At 32.5% G+C, this 23,581-nt stretch overlaps 1 long non-coding RNA gene across 1 annotated transcript; it reads left to right on the forward strand.

Moving 5' to 3' along the window:
* The first annotated feature begins 13,179 nt into the window (after positions 1–13,179).
* LOC140173476 (uncharacterized) lies at positions 13,180–14,503 on the forward strand. Its single transcript, XR_011862430.1, has 3 exons — positions 13,180–13,424; positions 13,565–13,617; positions 14,130–14,503. It is a non-coding gene; the product is annotated as an uncharacterized lncRNA (long non-coding RNA).
* Positions 14,504–23,581: the final 9,078 nt, after the last annotated feature.

Genomic DNA, 23,581 nt, shown 5'->3' on the forward strand with positions numbered 1-23,581 from the left:
AATGGCCGAACCCAACAACAATGCAAGGAAGGTGCTTGGTGACTTTACTGCACCAAATTCTAACTTCCATGGAAGAAGCACCTCAATCCTTGTCATTGGAGCAAACAACTTTGAGCTAAAGCCTCAATTAGTTTCTCTGATGTAACAGAATTGCAAGTTCATGGACTTCCATCAGAAGATCCTTTTTAGTTCTTAACTGAATTCTTGCAGATCTGTGATACTGTAAAGACCAATGGAGTTTATCCCGAGGTCTATAAGCTTATGTTTTTCCCTTTTGCTGTAAGAGACAAAGCTAGAACATGGTTGGACTCTCAACCTAAAGATAGCCTGAACTCTTGGGATAAACTGGTCACGGCTTTCTTAGCCAAGTTTTTTCCTCCTCAAAAGCTGAGCAAGCTTAGAGTGGATGTTCAAACCTTCAGACAGAAAGAAGGTGAATCCCTCTATGAAGCTTGGAAAAGATACAAGCAACTGACCAAAAAGTGTCCTTCTGACATGCTCTCAGAATGGACCATCCTGGATATATTCTATGATGGTCTGTCTGAATTGTCTAAGATGTCATTGGACCATTCTGCAGGTGGATCTATTCACCTGAAGAAAACACCTACAGAAGCTCAGGAACTCATTGACATGGTTGCAAATAACCAGTTCATGTACACTTCTGAAAGAAATCCTGTGAGTAATGGGACGCCTCAGAGGAAGGGAGTTCTTGAAATTGATGCTCTGAATGCCATATTGGCTCAGAATAAAATGTTGACTCAGCAAGTCAATATGATTTCTCAAAGTCTGAATGGATTGCAAAATGCATCCAACCGTACTAAAGAAGCATCTTCTGAAGAAGAAGCTTATGATCCTGAGAACCCTGCAATGGCAGAGGTGAATTACATGGGTGAAGGCTATGGAAACACCTATAATCTCTCATGGAGAAATCATCCAAATCTCTCATGGAAGGATCAACAAAAGCCTCAACAAGGCTTTAATAATGGTGGAAGAAACATGTTTAGCAATAGCAGGCCTTTTCCATCATCCTCTCAGCAATAGACAGAGAATTCTGAGCAGAGCCCCTCTAGCTTAGCAAACATAGTCTCTGATCTATCTAAGGCCACTCTAAGTTTCATGAATGAAACAAGGTCTTCCATTAGAAATTTGGAGGCACAAGTGGGCCAGCTGAGTAAAAGAGTCACTGAAACTCCTCCTAGTACTCTCTCTAGCAATACAGAAGAGAATCCAAAAAGAGAGTGCAAGGCCATAACCTTACTTGGTGTGGCCGAACCTAGAGAGGAGGAAGAAGACGTGAATCCCAGTGAGGAAGACCTCATGGGACGTCCTCTGGAGAAAAAGGAGTTCCCATTTGAAGAACCTAAGGAATCTGAGGCTCATCTAGAGACCATAGAAATTCCATTGAACCTACTTCTGCCATTCATGAGATCTGATGAATATTCTTCCTCTGAAGAAGATGAAGATATTAGTGAAGAGCAAGTTGCTAAGTACCTTGGAGAAATCATGAAGTTGAATGCCAAGTTATTTGGTAATGAGACTTGGGTGGATGAACCCCCTTGCTCACCAATGAAATGAATGACTTAGTTAGGCAGACATTACCTCAAAAGAAACAGGATCATGGTAAATTCTTAATTCCCTATACCATAGGCACCATGACCTTTGAGAAAGCTCTGTGTGACCTGGGGTCAGGCATAAACTTAATGCCACTCTCTATAATGGAGAAATTGGGAATCTTTAAGGTACTGACTTCCAAATTCTCATTAGAGATGGTAGACAAATCCATGAAAAAGGCCTATGGATAGGTAGAGGACGTGCTAGTAAAGGTCAAAGGCCTTTACATCCCTGCTGATTTCATAATCCTAGACACTGGGAAGGATGAGGATGAATCTATCATCCTTGGAAGACCCTTCCTAGCCATAGCAAAAGCTGTGATTGATGTGGACAGAGGGGAGTTGATCCTTCAATTGAATGAGGACTACCTTGTATTTAAAATTCAAGGATCTCCCTCTGTAACCATGGAGAAGAAGTAAGAAAAGTTTCTCTCAATGCAGAGTCAAACAAAGCCCCCATAGCCAAACTCTAAGTTTGGTGTTGGGAGGCCACAACCAAACTCTAAGTTTGGTGTTGAACCCCCACATTCAAACTCTAAGTTTGGTGTTGGGAGGCCCCAATAATGCTCTGAACATATGTGAAGCTCCATGAGAGCTCACTGTCAAGCTATTGACATTAAAGAAACGCTTGTTGGGAGGCAATCCAATTTTTATTTATCTATGTTATTTCATGTTTTCTTTAGGTTGATGATCATGTGGAGTCACAAAAATAACTGCAAAAAATCAAAGCAAATTCAAAAATAGCATTAAATGCAGCACACCCTGGAGGAGAAACTTACTCGCGTTTAAATGCCAGTAAGGGTAGCAGAATGGGCGTTTAACGCCCAGTCTGGCACCATTTTGGGTGTTAAACGCCAGAAAGAAGCACCAAACTGGGGTTAAACACCAGAAAGAAGCAACAAACTGGAATGCTAGAAACAGGTTGTAGCTTGGCGTTTAACGCCAGGAAAGGAGACATAGAAGGAGACATCCTCATTGAAAAGGACAAGCCCATCACTAAGAAAAGGATGGAGCAAACAAGAGAGCCCATTCGTGGACCTCAACAAGAGCATGAGGAAGATCCTCATCAAGAAATTTCTAAAATGCCTCAAGGGATTCAATTTCCTCCACACAACTATTGGGAACAACTCAATGGCTCGAGTTACAACATGGACCAACTAAGGGTGAAGCACCAAGAGCACTGCATCATTCTCCATGAGATTAGAGAAGATCAAAGAGCTATGAGGGAGGAGCAACAAAGGCAAGGAAGAGACATAGAGGAGCTCAAGAGCACCATTGGATCTTCAAGAGGAAGATGCCACCCTCACTAAGGTGGACTCATTCCTTAATCTCCTTGTCTATTTATTTTTCTGTTTTCGGTTTTGAGCTTTATGTTTGGCTATGTTTTGTGTCTTCACTACATGATCATTAGTGTCTAGTGTCTATATCTTAAAGTTATGAATAATTTCATGAATCCTTCACCTCTCTTAAATGAAAAACGTGCTTAATTACAAAAGAACAAGAAGTACTTGGATTTCAAATTTTATCTTGAAATTAGTTTAATTATTTTGATGTGGTGACAATACTTTTTTTTCTGAATGAATGCTTGAACAGTGCATATTTTTTATAGTAAAGTTTATGAATGTTAAAATTGTTGGCACTTTAAAGAATGATGAACAAAGAGAAATGTTATTGATAATTTGAAAAATCATGAAATTGATTCTTGAAGCAAGAAAAAGCAGTGAAAAAAAGGTGGCAAAAAAAAGAAAGAAAAAGAAAAAGCAAGAAGAAAAAGCCAATAGCCCTTTAAACCAAAAGGCAAGGGTAAAAAGGATCCAAGGCTTTGAGCATTAATGGATAGGAGGGCCCAAGGAAATAAAATCCAGGCCTAAGCGGCTAAATCAAGCTGTCCCTAACCATGTGCTTGTGTCATGAAGGTCCAAGTGAAAAGCTTGAGACTGAGTGGTTAAAGTCGTGATCCAAAGCAAAAAGAGTGTGATTAAGAACTCTGGACATCTCTTATTGGGACTTTAGCAAAGCTGAGTCACAATCTGAAAAGGTTCACCCAGTTATGTGTCTGTGGCATTTATGTATCTGGTGGTAATACTAGAAAACAAAGTGCTTAGGGCCACGGCCAAGACTCATAAAGTAGCTGTGTTTAAGAATCAACATACTGAACTAGGAAAATCAATAACACTATCTAAAATTTTGAGTTCCTATAGATGCCAATCATTTTGAATTTCAAAGGTCAAAGTGAGATGCCAAAACTATTCGGAAGCAAAATGCTACTAGCCTCGCTCATCTAATTGAGACTAAGTTTCATTGATATTGTGAGATTCATTGTATATTCTCTTCTTTTTATCCTATTTTGTTTTCAGTTGCTTGGGGACAAGTAACAATTTAAGTTTGGTGTTGTGATGAGCGATAATTAATACGCTTTTTGGCATTGTTTTTATATAGTTTTTAGTATGATTTAGATACTTTTTGTATATTTTTATTAGTTTTTTAGAAAAAATCATATTTCTGGACTTTACTATGAGTTTGTGTATTTTTCTGTAATTTTAGGTATTTTCTGGCTGAAATTGAGGGACCTGAGCAAAAATCTGAATCAGAGGCTGACAAAGGACTACTGATGCTGATAGATTCTGACCTCCCTGCACTTGAAATGGATTTTTTTGGAGCTATAGAAATCCAAATGGCACGCTCTCAACTGCGTTAGAAAGTATACATCCAGGGCTTCCAGCAATATATAATAGTTCATACTTTGCCCGAGTTTAGATGACGCAAACTGGCGTTCATTGCCAGCTTTCTACCCTATTCTGGCATTAAACATCAGAAACAAGTTGCAAGCTAGAGTCAAATGCCAGAAATACGTTACAAACTGGCGTTTAACTCCAACGAAGACCTCTACATGTGAAAGCTTCAATACTTAGCCCAAGCACACACCAAGTTGGCCCGGAAGTGGATTTCTGCATCATTTACTTATTTCTGTAACCCTAGTAACTAGTTTAGTATAAATAGAACTTTTTATTATTGTACTCACATTTTTGGACGTGCTTTTGGAACATCTTTCATTATTGTTAGTCCTTAGACATTGGGGGCTGGCCTCACGGCCATGACTACCTTATTTTCACTTATGTATTTTCAACGGTGGAGTTTCTACACACCATAGATTAAGGTGTGGAGCTCTGCTGTTCATCGAGTATTAATGCAAGGTACTATTGTTCTTCTATTCAATTCATGCTTATTGTTGTTCTAAGATATTCATTCGTACACAAGAACATGATGAATGTGATGATTATGTGACACTCATCACCATTCTCACTCATGAATGCGTGATTGACAACCACTTCCGTTCTACATGAAAACAAGCTTAAATGTATATCTCTTGGGTTTCTAATCAACGATTCACATCGACTCCCCTCTGACAATGGGGCATCTGAATCCAAGATTAGAATCTTCGTGGTATAAGCTAGAATCAATTGACAGCATTCTTGAGATCCGAAAAGTCTAAACCTTGTCTGTGGTATTCTGAGTAGGATCTGGGATGGGATGACTGTGACGAGCTTCAAACTTGCGACTATAGGGCATGGTGACAGACACAAAAGGATAGTAAATCCTATTCCTACACGATCGAGAACCAACAGCTGATTAGCCAAACGATATCTGTGCATGGTATTTTTCATTCGAGACGAGAAATCCGACAGTTGATTAGCCGTACAGAAATCATAGAGGACCATTTTCACTGAGAGGACGGGAAGTAGCCATTGACAACGGTGACACCCAACATACACCTTGCCATAGAAAGGAGTATGAAGGATTTGATGAAGGCAGTAGGAAAGCAGAGATTCAGAAGTTATTAAAAACTAAAATTGTGAGTTATGATCGCCTGTTGAGTCTCTGCATGTTCCCTGACTTTAATCTGTGTTTCTGGGCCGAAAATTGGGTTGAAATGCAGCCCAGAATCTCTGCCAGCGACTTTTGTAATTCTTCAGATCGCGCACGTCACGCGTCCACGTCGTCCACGCGATCGCGTCACTTAGCGTTTTTCGCATCACGCGTGCGCGTTGTCCACGCATTCGCGTCATTCGTGCAGCTTCCAATCCGCGTGGTCGCGTCAGGCACGCGAACGCGTCACTCTGATTTCTTCCATTTCGCGCGGTCGCGTGAGGCAGGCGACCGCGTGACTTCTCACTGGTCATCTCCTCAATTTCCTTGTGTTCCTTCCATTTTTGCACGCTTTCTCTTCATTCTCTAGCCATTTTTGCCCTATGAAGCTTGAAACACTTAACGCACAGATCAAGGCATCGAATGGTAACAAGAGAGGATTAAGATTAGCTAAATTAAGACCAAAGAAGCATGTTTTCAACCATTGAACTAAACTAGGAAGGAATTGTAAAATCATGCAAATCTTATGAATAAGTGGGTGAAAAGCTTGATAAAACCACTCAATTAAATACAATATAAACCATAAAATAGTATTTTATCACTCATCCACCTCTGGGTCATAGTCTTCATCTTCTAAATGGTCATCCACAACTTCATGTAAATCCGGATGCTTTGTGTGTGTTGCAGGAGCTCGAGTGTCCCCCATGTCACTTGACGGAGCCAGCTGTGTTTCATTGAGCGGTGGTTGAAACGGTACAGCGTTAACACGAGATTGTCAAACACCGTTGCCAGAATGCGGAGGTGGAGGCGCTCTAGCACGTCGCTGTGCACTTGAAGTATTTGCTCCCATATCCTTCGTTCCATCCGTTTGCTAAAAACAAAGTAGTTAGTACATCAACCAATTTTTTTCTGTATTCTCACAAATTATATTGAATAAAAGTATATCCTAAAAGGCAAATCAACATTTGAAATAAGTGGTGCATTACTTAACTCACCAGAGTAGCATGGGTTTAACTATCAGGGGCAGCTACAGTTACGGCTGCAGTACTAACAGTGTACCGAAGTTTTCTTAGCATTTGATTAATCCTTTACACAACATAAGGTCATTAGACAATTAGCAAGAGAATGACAATATAAAAATCAATAGTACACAAATATCAGTACATCACCAACAGAATTCTGTAACAAAAATAAGTTTTAAAAAATTACAGAGTTTAAAAGAAATTTTTTAAAACAAGAACAACATACACTCTAGATCCAAAACTCACAACCAAAATCATAATATTATAAAACAGATCAAATAACCACATAACAATAGAAAATAGCCCAACCATCAAGCTTAACCAGGATCAGAAAAATCCGAACCAAGAACAAAAATAAAATAGTTAATCAGTCCAAGTATAAACCATAACTACAACTAGATTTTCTCAGGTCCAATAACCAAGGGTGGGCATGGTTTGGATTTTCAAAAATCCAAACTGCATCCACCTTAGAACTAATTTTGTGGTTCAGAAAACCAAACTGGAACTTGATTAAGAAAAGAAACTAGTTCCCAGCAGGCTTGAAAAAATAAAAATCGGTTCAAACCGGTTTTACTATGTAAATTCGATTTTATATATAAACCGATGTTAAATCTAATTTTTTAAAAGCCAAATTTAAAATCTGATTTTAAATCTGGTTTTTCAATATCCAAATTTAAAATCTAGTTTTTTTTAATGTAGTTTTTAAAACCGGATTTTTTAACCAAAAATCCAAATTTAAACCAGTTTTGTAGAAATCCATTTCCAAGCCAGATTTTTTAACCAAGAATCCAAGTTTAAAACCAGTTTTGTAGAAATTCATTTACAAACCAGTTTTTATTATAAAACCAGTATTAAAACTAGTATTAAAACTAGTTTCTAATTTATGGTACCAGATTCCAATGGACAGTACTATACATTTAAAAGAAATGAAGTTGCTGGCATGTGGTCCCATGCTTCAGGCAAGACGTTTTGGGGCTACAACGTCAATTGGTACAAGTTTAGAAATATCACAAAGGAAGATGGGCTGAAAACCAAAAATAGTGGAGTTTATATCTCATCCAATACAAGAAGTTATGCAAGCATGCATGACAATAGAGTGGCTATTGGTAGTGTTTCATATTATGAAAAAATTGTGGACATAATTGAATTGAACTAGAGCTGCTATTTCACAGTGGTTTTGTTCAGATGTATTTGGGTTGATACAACTATCAGCAGAGGAATCAAACAAGACCATCTGGGCCTTACCAGCGTTAATTTCACTCGTCCGATTCACACCAGTGATCGAGAAGAGGATGAACTGTACATATTGGCATCAGAAGCTCATCTCGTGTACTATGTACGTGATGAAGTAGATCAAGAATGGAGTGTAGTGGTTCATGTAAAATCACGAGACTTGTATGACATGCGAGGAGAGAATGAAAAGGTTGAAGCTGCTTTTTCTCCACAGCCCGGGTTGAACATCAGTGATTTACAGTTGACAAAGGATGATGATATAGAAGACCCAATAGAAGATGTTTCTAATAACATCGATGATGTGGCATAGTGAAAATATGGAAAATTTGTACATCATTTATAGAGGATCTTTGTGTGTTTAATATTTTTAACAGGGTTTATGATGTACACAGTTTCCTGGTTATATTACTATCTGTATTTTCGTATTTGAATTAAGTTTTCATTTCTTGTTGATTTTCATGAATACCACCAGTTTCTCATTTCTTCCAACGATTGTTGCTAGCAAAAGTCAGTTTTCAAGGCATTGTTGTTGTCATCATCATTATTGTTGTTCTTAATCTCCAATGAAGAAAATTATGATATCGAGTAAATTACCTTGAATTACAATATTGTTATCATTGACCAATATAGTCAACATAAAATGGTGCTGTAACAGGAGAAATGGAAACGAAGAATTTCTCATCATGCTGTGCAGGCACAACATTCGCTAACGAAATGGCTATGGCCTCTCCATTCCCTTCATTGAAACATGTAATTACGGTTGCCAGAGACATATGGTCCCGTAAGTTGAATGTTAGGTCCTGGTTGGAGGCTATATCAGGACGATCTTGTTCTAATGAATACTTGGAAATGGCGAACGAAGCTACTGTGCAGGTTTGTTCGTTAGCCATACCCTTAAAAACTTGAGTTAAACTATATTTGAATAATAAGTATTTTAAGTTGATATATTCTTACAACATTTAACCAATAATAGTTGTTACGTTCATGCTAAAATTTGTAGGAACTTCATGAATGGGGATCAATGTATGAGGAGAGATTTGGGTATGTTTTTGTGATATTTGTAGTTGGTAGGACCTTTGAAGACATACTTACTGAATTAAAGGTTAGAAATAAATTTCTAGCATAGAAAGTGAATCACAGAGACACAATATGCTTTACAAAAAAGACCATGAACTATACATTTTATTATGATGCAGACGCGCTTTAGTAACATGCATGTTGTTGAGTTGGAGATTGCTTCAAAAGAGGAATTAAAATATATAGAACGTTCTATTAGAGAGCTTTTTTCCAAGAAATCTGTCCAAACTACTGACGAAGGAGATGGTAATCGTTAATTTTGTATTTGTTAATGTTTAAAGTCCTCTTCCCATAATTTCGCAATTTTTTTCTTAATTACTAGGTAATGACTTGGAAGTTATAATTTTCTTTTAAGTAGATTTATGTTATTGGTTGCATGTTCATATTTTCAGTGTCAGCTGAATATTCAGGCAAAATAGTTGATGACACTCTAGATGGGGCAGACACTGATTCAGAAGACAATTTAGACGCTATCTCCTCCGGTGGATATGACATCTCCAGGAATGTTGAGCTCAATAAGGTTCCAGAAGAAGACAATGAAACTTTATACACCCAACATAGAGAAGATGACGTACATGCTGCAAAAAGGGGCTTCGATCTGAACAAAAAGCCATGGTTTGGAGATGACTTATCATATCTTTTATCACGTGACTGCAGTAGATTTTTGACAGAGTATTTATGGCCAGGTCAATACGATGTTGATGAGAAATTTTGACTCAATACTTGTTTGTCTACTTTAGTAATTTTGATTTTTATGCTCTATTGAACTTTGTTTTTACTTTATGAATTTAGATGTTCACTTGATTTTTTCTTTACCATTTATGCTTGAATACAAACTCAAAATGCGCTGATAATACAAGAAAAAATCTTATTAGTAAATTTGTGCACATTATTAATTTATAAATATTTTTTTAATTAATGAATTATTTTTTACATAACACAAAATCGAAAATTTATTTAATGCATTAAGTTGCAGTGTTTGAAACATGTTTTTCATAAAAAAAAATAGTAAGGACTAGAATAGATTTAACAAGATAATGTGTAAACAAAAAAAATTCAAGTTAAAAATAATATTGCAGCGGTTGAAAGAAAATCGCTACAAAAAGAGTATTTAAGTATATTCGCCAACTCGACATTTTGCGGCGGTTACAATAAAACTGCTGCAAAATGAGAGCTTTTGGTAGCCTCTCCCAAATCCACCACAAGAACTGTTGGCAGATTCTATTTAGCAGCGATTTTTTAAAACGCATTTGGGATAAAACGTATACATAAATCAAACACATTTTAAAATTACGTTAAAGTCCCAAATAAAAAAATTACGTATATACACATTTTTATATAAATCGAATTAATAAAATTCGAATTAACCGTGTAAATACTAAATTGAATTGACAAAATTAAATTAGTAAAATTCTAGTTATACTAGTTACAAAATGAATAATTACAATGATAATAGTATTTTATATAAAAATCAATGCAAAACAATTTAAATTCTATATAATATTCTTCCGTCCATTTTTGATAGTTTATAAATTTTTTTAGATAATATTATTTTTTAATTTTCAAATTATTGATTATATATAAGAGTATTGTATTTAGAATTTGAGTAAATGTATTTTTTAATAAATTTTTTTAATGAATTTATTTAAATTATACCGCAAATCTTTCTTCTAAAATATACACAATTTTTTTTTTCAAAATATTTATAAACTATTAAAAATGGACGGAAGAATATTATATGGAATTTGATATAAAAAATTTTGTATAGTAAAAACCAAACTAAATCGAATCTATTGCATTCTATTTATGTACTTTATGCTATTGCTTATAAATTGAATTTACACTATTCAATTTACTAGTATCTAATTATATTCAGTGGTAAATCGAGTCAAGTAATATCGATTTATTTCAATTCTTACTCATTCAAATCTTGTCAATTCGATTTAGTACTTAAATGGCTAATTCGAATTCTATTAATTTGATTTATATAAAAATGTGCATGAGAATATATATGTAACATTTTTAAATTTGAGATTTTTACATAATTTTAAAATGTATTTAGTTTATATGTACAATTTACCCTATAATTTGTATATTTTTTTCACCCCTGTGCGTATAAGGCTATGTTTGGTTGGAAGGAAAGAAATAGAGAGGAAAGAAATAGAAAGGAAAGGAAAGAAATTGAGTGAATTTTTATTTTCTTTAGATGTGTTTGGATGAAAGAAAAATAAGAAAGAAAGAAATGGTATAAAAAGATAATTTTACCCTTATATTATAAAATATATTGAAAAAAGTAAAAGGATAATATTAAAAGTAGAGAGAGATAAATAGTTTTCTCTCTATTTTCTCTTTATTGTTGAAGAAAAAAAAAATTAATTCCACCAATATTTTTCCATTCATTTTTCTTTCTCTTCCATTTCTCTTTTCAACCAAATAAAAAAAATAACTATTTTTTTTAATTTCTTTTTCTTCCTTTTCTTTCTTCCTATTTTTACCTCAAACAAACACACTATAAATGAAAGAGGCCAGGAGCCAGGACAACGAGCTTAATTAAAGTGTACACATTTTGTTTTCAAAAGATAGAAATAGACCTTTATGTGACACCTGATGACAACACACGTGAATTCTAGTGGCTTCTTCTTCGTGTTGCAAAGTAATAATGAGGTGTTTTTCGCTTTTCCTTTTATTTTCTTTTTTTAACTTATTATATATAAAGTAAAGAGGTGTTTTAATTTGTGATAAATCTTCTGCATGCATTTAAAATATCGTTTATTTTTTTTGATATTATTAAAATTTCGGTATAATACTAAAATTATTGAATTTTATGATTTTTTTTTAATTTTAAGGCATAATACTCTATCCAATTACTATAAAATTTGTGGGAACGTATTGTCAATACCCAAAAAAAACGTATTATCTCACTCTCAAAAATTAAAAAATATTATTAAATTTAATAATTGAATGTTATATAAATATTTTTATATGTAAAAAAATTAGCCTCCAAAAATCACCACAAGTTATATAGATATATACATAATTAATTTTAAATATTTGCAGCGATATTTCAGGACAAAGAAAAGCCGAATTAGCTCAATCATCATGTGGCAAAGGCACAAGCCACAAGGAGAAATGAGGTGAGGGCGTGAGGTAAGCTCTAAATAAGGGCACACAGTTTGATACTTATTCAATTTACATTTCATTATTATTATTATTATTATTATCTTTTTTTTTTCCTTCCTAATGTGTATATAAGTTTAAAACTTTAAATAGATTCGATATTAATAACAAAATCCGCGTTGAATCTTTATGAAATACCTCAAGAGTTTTTATCTTTTGTGTCAATTTTATTTAATAAATATAAACTTTATTTAAAAATATTTCATCATATTTTTATTATTTTAAAAATGGAATCGAACTGACTGATTCAAATAATATATTTTATATATAATATATTATTTTATTATATCAATTAATTAAACATCATTTGAATCTTTAAATTTTTAACTCCAGCAGTTTAATGGGTTGTTCGCATTTCATAACCTTGATTATTTTATCTAGCGAGTGTATGGCCTGATTTCGAATTGTTTAGGAGTTAATTTGGTGTGATTTTACTGTGTCTAAATTTGGATAAGAATTTTAAAAATAGATCTGGTTATTATTTTGGGTCGAGTTCAGACCATACCTCGGATCACCCGAATTCGGTTCGATGATTCGGTCATCATACACAATTAATAGTGTTATTAGTGATGGATGATGCATATTTTTATGTGGAATTTAATTATTATAAACTTTAATATTTTGTATTATTAGTCATTATAAGATTATAAGTTAATATTTTATGTTTAAAATGCATAAGATTTTAGGCTAATGCATAATATTGTGTTATTTGTATTGATTTAAATATTTGATGTTATCAGATAATATTAGTATTGATTGTGGTTATGTTTTAATTTTAGAGAAGAGTTGGTTCTTATTATATTTTTCTAAGTGAATTTTACCATGTCAAATAATAATTGAAGTCTTAAAAATTTAGATATTTTCACATGCTAGCTTACAAGAAGGTATCAAAGTAATGTAATATTAACGGCCCAATTTTTACTCGGTTTTTACCCGATATAATCGTGGCCCGAAAGTGTGTAGATTTCATTGAGTTTAGAGTCGGATTCGGGTCTAACAAATAGATCAGTATATATTTCAAGTCGGATCTGAGTCACATTAAACCCGGTTTCACCCGATTCATGAACACACCTAATTTTACCTTTTATATGCAAGTATAACATTTTTCAAATGAAAAATAGATTGAAAAGTTGAGGTTGACTTGGAGCAATATAATTATAATTAATATATACATTCAAGTACGAATGGCTTGTGATGTAAAATATTCAAATCAAAATAATTGTGCTTTTTTTTTGGAGATTTCTATATAAACCAGCATCATCACATGGGTGATACTAAGTATCACCTTCCCATAGCTCTCATTTCATTTTCATCTTTCAGATCTCTCTCTCTCACTCTCTTTATTCAAAAATGATTCACAAAGCTCCACTACTTCAATTGTTCATCACCCTTCTGCTTTTCTCATATGTTCTTTCATCTTTGGCTGTACCAACAACTAGTAAGAACACACACCTTAATTATTCTAAACTAAACTGTTCTATCTCTATCGATCCTTGTCATGTTTTTCTTCAATTCCCTTCTTCTTTTTTTTTCAAATTATTATTTTTTTTAATGGAATATTGCTTTAAAAATTTGCAGGAAGTCTTTCTCCAAGGAGTGAAAAATCCTCAATCCAAACTTCACTAGAAGAGGTAATTATAAATCTTGGACCCATACGTACAAAAATTAATTTCATTTTAAATTTTCAACAATTATATTACTAGTCTAACTCGGAATTTCCTCTATTTAAAAGATGCATTACATTTATTTTCGATTAGAGAAAGTCTAAGAGACCAACATTTTGTTAAATTCTGGACAGTACACTTAACCATCAAAAGCAAATTGAGTAATCTTACACCATTAAATATAATCTCACACCATTAAAAACATTATTGATAGCTAATTGATGGCTACAAATCACAAAATCTACTGTCCCTAGCACACCTCGTGGCCAGTTTAGTAGTTAATTTCTTACATATCTAATTTGATTCTGGAGCCACCAAAGAAATGTTTTTATATACATGGGAATTTTATATTTTTTAGTGTAAAATTCTGAAAATGTAAAAATATTCTGGTAACCACATCACATGTTCGCTCTGTTGAGTAATTATTTCTAACTTTATTATCTTTAAATCTAACATAGTTAATCAGTTTCTATCCATAGTTTCAGGGTACTCCAGAATCAAGAAATAGTGAATCGGAGATGTTTGATTCGGCAAAAGAGTTCATGACAGTTGAAGGAAGAATGGATTTGGAAAGCAATGACTACCCTGGAGCAGGAGCAAACAGAAACCATGACCCAAAGACACCAGGAAGAGGTTAATTAATTATTAAGGCTACCTAATAAAAATTTGTACAGCTATTAAATAAAAGTAAAAAACTTGTGGGTAGGGTAATTTTGTATACTATTTTCTGTTAAATTAGAATATTCCTATTTCTTCTCCAATTAAATGTTTTGTACTCGGATATATGCACTTGTCTGTAGTTGTGGAGTCGCTAAGAATTTATGAGATAAGCTACTTTTCTTATGTTAAATAAGTTGTTGCGATTAAGCCGTTAAGCTTTATTTTATTTTATTTCCCTTTGGTTAAATCCTTAAAATTGGGTTAAGCATAATTATCACCATGAATTGCTATTCTGGAGCTTGCTAGATTTTTTTCTTTTAGATCGACATATCAAGTACTAATTCATTGTGAATCAAAATTCTATTTAAAAGTTTGCAGTTGATCAATCAATTATTATATATATGAAATAAAATTCGAATTCACAATAATAATGTAATTACTGAATTAACTTAAATTTATTAGCTTATTAGATGTTTAAATATACAAAGATTTATTTAGACAAAGAAAAAGGTCTACCAAAGGAAGATTTTATTTATTTATTTATTATGATTAAAAATTATGTGGGTTTTGGCACTAATCGGTCCCACTAAGAGTAAGGTATACCTCATATTTTCAATGAGCGATTACAGCGGTATTATTTACAGATATGAATTTGTTATGTTTTTAAGCTTGATGAAGCGTATTCTAGTTCAACAAACATACCAGAATGAAAAAGCTGAGTCAAAAAGACTAAAAGTTTTGACCAAGGGTGCATTTTTTGGTTCGGTAGCTAATAATGACATTTGAGAAATTGAAAATTATGGATCAAAATATTCTGAGCGTTGGAGGTGGACCAATAAACAAATAGAAAAAATATTGAGAGGAATAAGATATGAAGATATCATTAGATGGTGTTGATTAAAAAAAAAAGTGATTATTGTATGAAATTGTAACTAGGGAACTACATTAAAGTTCTGATTAAATAAACAAATAGCAACAAGCCAGCTGAAGATAGTTATTTATGTATGCTAAAGTACAAAAGTTAGCGAAAGGCTGTTTCCTGGGGTTAGCGGTTGTTTTCACTAATATGAATTATGAGCATTTAAATAACCTATTTGATTCAGCCACGTGAAATGAATCATTGCCCACGGTTCCATAATAAACGAGTGGATTTATTAATCTCACACTAATTTAAAAGTCATATAGTCTAAAATAAATACTCAAATTGATTTTTAAATATATTTTAAAACAAACATAAAATTTGGGATCCCACAAATTAAATTGTGACTCGTGTTAATTTTTGAGATGATATATTTATTAATGATGTGATAAATTAACATATTAACTTATAATACTGAATAAATTAAAACATTGTTTTTGATGATTATTGCATTGCAAATTGCTTAACTACTCTTCTTCTCGATGGCATCATTTTGAAAATGCTAAATCACTTCTCTAATTTGTTCTACAATGGTATTCTTATTCATCTTTTTTTTTCTTTTTCTTCATCTCGATTACATCATTCTGAGAATGCTGCATCGCTTCTCTATCCGTTCTGCAAAGGTGTTCTTACTAGTTCTGTTCGGCAAAAAAGTTGAAAAAAAATGCCAATGCATCTACATTTTTTTTTATCTTTAAATAAGGATTCGACACGGAATTAATGATTGTCATTTTTACAAATCATTCTACCTCTTCTTTTGGTTGAAATTTTGTAAGGATTCTTTTGGTTGGGATTTTAGGAAAAGTACATTTTCATTTAGGAATATTTGAGAGGGTGTATAAAGAGTTCACTTCAACTTGCTGTGGTAAAAAAAAAAAAACCACACTAAAAAATGTTATTCCCACAAAAAGTACATGATGTTGTAGCTGCTTTTGCTCTAGCAACAATAGTTATTACTGCTAACTTTCGAATTGAGGGAGCTAATCTTGGATCTAGTGTCGTTGATAATGATTGAGATGTTGCTAATTATGGAGCTAACCCAATACACCCTTTGATGTTTCTACTACAACAAAAATTGGTTTTGCTAAGTATTTGGAATTTTTCAGTTTTTACTTTCTTTTGTGTAATCAAGAAAACTATTCGAAATGCATATAGGCTTTACAGGTGAACATGGTCTAGTTGTATATATAGAAAACCTAATTATGATACAAGTAGCAGAAGAACAACTAATAGAATCTGTTAACTCAGAGCAGAAAAATTGAATTTAAGAAGAAGAGGGAAGACGTGTTTTCTTGAAGTTTAGAGAATTGTGAAAGAACAAATATGAACTTGAATAATACTTTTCTATCTTTCAGTAAGATAGATTAGATCACATATATACACCACTATGATAACACAAACCAAGCACACAAAATTTCACTTATCAACTAACTTGCTAGCTAATTCTTGTGCTAATTGATTCTTGATTTTCTTGAGCTTCAGTCTTGCTGTCCACTAATGCACATTCCTTAACACCCCTCTTGAGGTCAAGTTAGTCTTTGAGACAACTCTGAGATTGAGTTTTAAACGTTCAAAGGAAAAGGCTGACAGCAATTTAGTAAGAATATGTCAGCAATCTGTTCAATTCCTGGGATGTGCACACCCTGCAAGGAGTTGTTGTTCATCTTCTCTTTCACACACAGAATGTTCAACTAAAAATGTTTGGTTTTATCATGTAAAACTAGATTTTCAGTGAGCATAACTATGCTCAAGTTATCACAAAATACCGTAGGAGCTGTTGGCAATTTAATCCTCAACTCTTGTAGCAGATTCTGCATCCCAACTAACTCTGCTTCACAGGCGGCTAAACATAAAAAATTCAGCTTTTGTTGAGGACCTTGAGATGGTAACTTGTTTTCTGCATGAACATGAAACCAAGTTTGTTCCTAACAAAATACAGTAGCCCGAGATAGACCTCCTATCCTCTAAATCTGCAGCCCAATCCGAATCGGCAAAATCATACAACCTGTAATCATTGCACTTGTGCATGATGAGACCATGATCTTGAGTTTCTTGTAAATACCTTAAAATTCTCTTTACAGCTTCTCAATGAGCTAACAATGGATTATTCATAAACTGACTTACTTTTCTTATAGCAAAACATAAATCAGGCCTAGTTATGGTCACATACTGGAATGTCCCAACTACTGATCTGAACAATTTCGGATCCTCAAACGAACTGAACCGGTTGACAGTAATTGCAATGATGAGATCATAGGGGTAGGCATGGAGCTTGTTCCACTCATCCCAGGTTTGGACAACAAATCTCTAATGTACTTTGTCTGGCACAAGTGAAGCTGTCCAGTTTCATGCCTCAATACTTCAATACCTAGAAAATAAGACAAAGGACCTAGATCTTTCAAAATAAAAATGCTATTCAATTTCTTTATCATAGAATCAATCCCAATAGGGTCATTTTCAATAATAATAATATCGTCTACATGGAATAAGATGTACAAAACAAAAGTAGAACTATGCTTAACGAACAAAGAAGTATCAGATTCTGTACTAGTGGAACCAAAGGAATTTAAAGTGTTACATAACTTCAGAAACCACTCTCTAGGAGCTTGTTTTAATCCATAGAGAGATTTGTTCAATTTACAAACATGAGTATCAGAATTGCGAGCAAAACCACTTGGCTGATTCATATATATAGTTTTATGCAAATCACCATTTAAGAAAGTATTATTAAAATTAAAATGCCTTATCACCCCATCACTAGACAAAGCAATGATTAGGATAATTCGAACTGTAGTAGGTTTAATTACAGGGCTAAAAACTTGCTCAAAATCAAAGCCTTGAGATTAGTGAAAATCTTGAGCAACCAATCTCGCTTTGTGTTTTTGGATTTTTCTTTCAGGAAGCCTTTTTATGGTAAAAATTCACTTGCAACCAGTGATTTTTGCATTCTCAGGTTTAGGAATAAAGGTATAGGTGTGGTTCCTCATTAATGCTTTAAACTCTTCTTGCATAGCCTTCTTCCAATATGAAATGCTCAAGGCTACAGTGGCAGTTTTGGAAATAGAATCTAATTCGGGAGCACTATCTAGAGATGTAGAAAAGGCTTTTGGTTTATTAGCTCTTGTCTTGGATCTAGTTAACATGTGATGCTTATTAGATAGTTTTGTGAGGGAGGGAAAGTAGGTAAAGACAATTGTGAATTATATAGAGAACTAGATTGATGTGTGTCAATAGATGGTATGTAGATTTCTATGTCAAAGATAGGTATAGTAGACTGGTGTGAATGAAGGTCACTAGTAGGAGTAGAATGTGTAGAAGGGATGTCATGAACCAAATTTAGTATAGATAGAGGACTAATAGTAGAGATGGTAGCTTTATGTGTTATACTATTTGCAGATGATAAATGATGCATAGAATTAGAATTAGTGGTGACAGCCTGAAGAATAAGCTCCTTATAAGGAAAAGATTTCTCATCAAATTGTACATGTCTAGTTATAAAAATTTTACCACTTGGTGAGAGACACTTATAACCTTTGTTATGTGAAGCATAATCTAAAGAGATACACTTGTGACTTGTGAGACGTAAAATCTAATTTGGTTTTGTTATAGGACCTAAGCAGGGGATAACAACAACTACCAAAAATTTTTAATGAATGATAATCAGGAAGAGTTCCAAATAAATTTTCAAAAGGTGAACGATTACCTAAAGAAAGAGAAGGTATTCTATTAACTAGATGAGTTTTTGTCAAAACAGCCGCATCCCAAAACATAAGTGGCATGGAGTCTGTGTATAACATGGCAATACTAATTTCAATGAGATGCCTATGTTTTCTCTCAGCCACACTATTCTTCTCTAGTGTGTAAGGGCAAGTAAACCTCTGCATAATTCTCTCTCTTGCAAGAAAATTAGTAAATCTGTGTGAGGTATACTCACCTCTATTATCCAATTGGAATTCCTTAACTTTGTGATTAGTAAGAGTCTCCATGTATGTTTTGAATTGTTGAAAGGCATAAAACACCTGAAATTTGCTACTGAGAAGACACAAGTATGTAAAATGAGTATAGACATCGATAAAGGTAACATAGTATTTAAATCCAAGATGAGAAGTGAAAGGTGTAGGGCCCCATACATCAGAAAAAACCAATTGAAGAGGGGCATGATATGAGGTAAGAGATAAAGAAAAGGACAATTTGTGCATTTTTGCATGCATACAATTCTCACACAAACTAGAGTTTGAATTGTTATTATTGTTATAAAGCTGAATATTACATTTGAACCGTATAGTAGTTACAGTTTTCTTAGCAGTATGTCTAAGTCATTTATGCTACAAATCTAAAGACGTTAAAGAAATTGTAAAGGCACAAGGAGTAAATGAATCAGGTGAAGTTCTAGGAACTGCTATGTGGTAAAACTTGTAAATTCCTCCTTGTCTATACCCCTGTAACAAAATCTGATCAGTCATTTCACATTTAACAAAACATATGTGTGCATAAAATTGGAAATAAACTCAATTATCCTCAGCAAATTTGGACACACTTATCAAATTCTTAGTGCTTTTTAGTGAATGAATTAGATTTTGTAATGAGAAAAATTATTTGCAATCATATGCGTATAAGAAAGATTGTCCAATTCTAGAACTATGAAAGAACAAATATGAACTTGAATAATACTTTTAGTAAAATAGACTAGAGAGCACATTTATACGAGTAAAGTACCAATTCGGTCCCTGTCTATTTCCCAAAATGACAAGACGACCCTTAACCAAAAACACGATCCATTACGGTCCTTAACTCTGTACTTCGTCTGCCAACCCGGTCTTTCTGTCAGTTTTACGGCGAAAACTCGACGGAAATTGCTGACATGTCAGGTTTAAAAATGGACAAGAACCTAATTGTCTCTAAATTTATATTGGTTAGGGTGTATTTGTCCTTATTATTCTTTAAACAATATTTTTATTCATTATATTAATATTCTATTTTTAATAAAGAAGTACAAACTAATTAATAAATTATTCAAATTTAAAAATATCATTTATTATGAAACTAAATAAATAATTTTTAAATATAATTTTTAAATATATAAATAATAAACATTAAAATTCAGTTAATACATTAATAATAATAACCCTAACCCTATGATAAATTGATTCTTGATTTTCTTGAGCTTTAGTCTTGCTGTCCACTAATGCACACTCCTTAATAGTATATGCCTTTACTGTTTTGAAAGTATTTGTGACTGTGACTCTTTTATATTCTGTATGATTTTACTTTTTGGAATTTTTTGTATAACCCTTTTAACGGTAGTATGAAGATGATATTCTTTACATCGCTTTTGGTGACTTATAGCAGTTAGAGTTGCTCATTCTCATTACTTAAGTTTTACAAATGTAATTTATAAATTTATATTTTAATTAACTTTGTAGTTATTCTTGCTTTCTTCGTTTACATTTTACATAGTATAATGGAGTAGCCATAATAAGTAAGCAAACAGAAAACATTCACAAAACTTTAATTTTATATTGAGCTATATCATTTACATCTTCTATAAACTCATCCAAAAACTAAGGATTTTCTTTAACATAAGCTCTGCTCATTTCACTTACCATTTTGATATACCTAGCCCATTGACAATATTGATAAACTCAAGCAGAAAAAGAAACATAATCATAACATTATTCTATATTTCCAAAACTCTAATTTCAGCTTCTACTATGCTAATTCTCCAAACTAAATTCATCTTATAGTAGTCAACATTCTTTTCATTATTAAATCTTCCAACCATGCCTTCTTCTTTCCTCCATCTGTTCAAACAAAAAAAATTCCATTCTCTCGTTTCAACAGACTATAACATCAATAACAGCAAAAATTAAAATGCATTAACTAAGAAGAAATAAGCACCAATATTTTCAAAACTCATTATAATTTGGACAAGTAAAGAAATTAAATGGTCTCTCGGGATTCACTTTTATCCTAAACTAGCAAAACTCAAGGCGCATCCCAACAATAACAGTGTGGAAGATTCATGGCTTTGCTTTGATTGAGAGTTCTCACCCTGCTTTCATGTGACCGAGACCTAGTCAAGCTTTGACTATCGCCCTAGTATAGTCACAAAGGCGAGGATAACAATTTAATTTGGAAAATTGGAGGCTCTAGTTAGGCTTTTATGTTCATTGGAAAGGGTTAAATTGAGCCAAAACTAAATTTGCCATTTCAACTAATAGTTGGTCGTTCCTACATGGCATTATGAACCCATGTTGAGCATAACGTAACAAGTTAATGTGTTAACTCATCGTATTGTTAACGGAGATCAACTTTGACAATAACGCGAGTTACGATTCAAAATTTTGGGTCTTAATTGGTCTAATTGAAATTTTAGAGTATGATAAACACAGATTGTTGAGTAAAAATACATATATTTACATGAGTTTGAATCAAATTTTTTTATTTTTAAATTAAATTTTTAATTAATTTTGTATTTTTTCCTCCAATTGTAACAATTCATAAATTGTATGGATTTTACGCTAAGTTGCATGGGTATGGATACGATGCTATAAGCGTGGTCTTTTTTAACTAAGAAAATATTTTATGTAAAATTTAATTGATCTTAAATAAAAAATAAATATTTAACTAGTCTAAATAGTCAACTTGATATTTCAAGTAATACGGTGTAAGTAGGATGTCTGGTGTATGTGGCAGTACATGGGTGTTGGGGGCAGAATAATTAAAACTACTTATTTGTCTGATGGCAATGCCAAATAGGGGGAATATGTAGTTTTGAATGTGGGTGATATATAATTGTGATTCATATGGTGTAGTCATGTTTTATTCTGGTGTACTACTAAATGCTATTTAAAAGGTTGTAGTACCTATTTATTTTTTTTATTTTTTATTTTTTTTGTAATAACTCTCTCCTGAGGGGTCGAGCTCTTGTAAAACTAATCGAAGAAAATCTAAATAGTTTTGGAGTAAAAAAAATAAAAAATAAATAAAACTTACACAAAAGATGTAATTTTAAACTAATTTGAACAAAAAAGTGTGGGGAATAAGTAGTATGACCACAATCCAATCAATCATGCATGTGTTAAATAATTTGTTATTGTTATTATATTAAAGGGTTAATATAATAAGGTCCTTAATTAAATTTAGAAATTTATCATTGTGATAGCAATCATAATATTGAGATAAACCTTTTATAATTTAATCTAAATTGTTCTCGGTCATAGACAGGAACGGACCCAAGGGGAGCGAGTGGAGGCCTCGGCCCCAACTTTTTTTTAAAAAAATTAATAGTAATAAGTTATTATGTATAATTTAATTTTTTAAAAAAATTATTTAGTATTTAGTTTAGTATAAAGAAAAGTTCAGTCCAATTTAAATATTAATGATTTTTAATATCTAAAAAATAAGTAATAATATTAAAAAAATTTGAAAAAGATATTATTATTAATATTTTTTAATTAAATAAAAATTTTCAAATCTCATCAAATAAATTATTTTTCTTCTTTTGACCGTCTTTTTTATTCATTTGGTATTAATTCTCTCTATTTCAACTATTACAACTAAGAGATCTTTTTCAACGATGCATATTATGAAAAATAATTTAGAAACGAAATAAAAGATGAATTTGTTGCTAATTGTCTTTTAATTATGTTGAAAAGAAAATTGCTAAAAATTTTGACACAATTTCTATTACCGATGAATTTTATGATACAAAGAATCGACCACTTCATTAGTAAAAAGTACACACACATATTTTTTGTACTTTAAAATATATTATCTATCGGTATACTTTTGTAATACATCTTATATTATATAATTTTTTTACATAATTTTTAATATTATATGTGTTATTGGCCCCCCATAGTAACATTTCTGGATCCGTCCCTGGTCATAGGATTATTAAAAATAACATTAATAATCTAGAAAGAATATATATATATATATATATATATATATATATATATATATATATATATATATATATATATATATATCATCTATTAAATTATATATATAGATGGTGCATATTGAGATATGACCATTGAACTGACTCACTTTGAGAATTTTTAATGCTTATAATTACCGCATATTTGTCAATATGATATTCTCAAGATGAACATAGTAATAGAGTTTTCTTTGATTTGCGACTATTATATTAATTAATAATGTATTTATTATACTTTAATTCCGGATACCTAATACCCTAGAGTACTAGTTGAATGGATATTGAGTATGATTTAAATACTTGTAGAATTAATGATTAGTCAATAAGTAATCCGTCAACTGTCAGTAAAGAGTTTGAGCTCTATAATTATAATGACCGAGATAAATAAAACCTTGGTTAAGGGGATT

Source organism: Arachis hypogaea, chromosome 6, assembly GCF_003086295.3.
Source record: "Arachis hypogaea cultivar Tifrunner chromosome 6, arahy.Tifrunner.gnm2.J5K5, whole genome shotgun sequence".
NCBI classification, from domain to species: domain Eukaryota; kingdom Viridiplantae; phylum Streptophyta; class Magnoliopsida; order Fabales; family Fabaceae; genus Arachis; species Arachis hypogaea.